Below are 1,306 nucleotides of genomic sequence, written 5' to 3'. Positions count from 1 at the left end.
GTGAGAGAGAACACATCGTGACATAGTGGTGTCCGAATATAACATCCGGATCTCCTAAACCATCTCAAAGGTTTTGGAGTTAACTTGGATTTTAAGAAACCCAAGATTTTGATGTTTGAATGCTTTTGAATGTATATGATTGTTGATGAAATGTGCTGAATATGATATATGAATGTTGTTGGGAACTTTTCTGAGTGCAGGTGTTTGAAAAACCATGTTTGAATGTGTTTCGGTTGTCAAAAAGGGCAAGATTGGTATATGTCCAAGTCCCTGTCGCTTGGGCGAGTACATACTCGCTTGGGCGAGGACTGGGCGAGGGACTGGGCGAGGGGTAGTTTTGGTTCTGGAACTTCCTCGCCTGAGCGACAAAGCCTCGCTTGGGCGAGCAAGCCTCACCTAGGCGAGCAAGGGCCTCGCTTGGGCGAGAAAGCCCAGGATTTTAATGAGTTTCTATGACTCTCTCGCTTAGGCGAGTGAGGGCCTCGCTTGGGCCAGAATGCCTAGGATTTTTATGAGCTTCTGGAACTCTCTCGCTTGGGCGAGAGAGGTCTCGCTTGAGCGAGACGAGGCCTCGCTTGGGTGATAGTTCCTTCGCTTGGGCGGGAAAGGCTTCAGTTTATTTGAGCTTTAAAAATGAATTGTCGCTTTGGCGACTAGTCCCCGCTTTGATGAGGGACAATGTGGAAAGATTTAAATGAGATGATGTTGTGAACAATGTGATGAACCCGGGTAGGGTGTGTAATGATACAAAGGTTGTGGAATGAGATCATGGCTTAGATGAGAAGCATGATTCCACAAAGGTATGAAAGCATTGTTTGTGTTTATGCCTTGTTGGGCAAGTATCCGACTTGAGGTCGTGAACTAGGGGGTACCCTAGTAAGGATACACGATATCATTGAACAACGATCGACCGACTGTAAGAGGCTTGGTCCTGTGACCGTCCAAGAGTATTCGGTGATGGGTTGTTGTGATTGAGATGTTACCTTGAGCATGTATGGTTGACGTACTATCGGGTCCCACGAGAAGCATTCCTTGTCGGGAGATGGCTTAAGGATGGGCCGATCATGTGTTTGATTACTACATTTGCATTTGACTCTCACTAGAAATGCATTGCATTGTGACCAAGAAGTAGTGGGGAGGAAATGACGCGACGACTTAGAGCACCGTGATGTAAGCAGGAACGACACTGATTGGACGGTGATTCACCAACAATGTCTTTAGGGAGAGTCTGGGTGAGACGAGTCCCTTGTATTCCTGGGGAGGTACCCTGTTGGATCGGACAGTTCTCACAGGCCAAACTAGGCAA

The sequence above is a fragment of the Lupinus angustifolius genome, chromosome LG19, assembly GCF_001865875.1.
Source record: "Lupinus angustifolius cultivar Tanjil chromosome LG19, LupAngTanjil_v1.0, whole genome shotgun sequence".
Lineage (NCBI taxonomy): Eukaryota > Viridiplantae > Streptophyta > Magnoliopsida > Fabales > Fabaceae > Lupinus > Lupinus angustifolius.
This window is presented reverse-complemented; position numbering follows the sequence as displayed.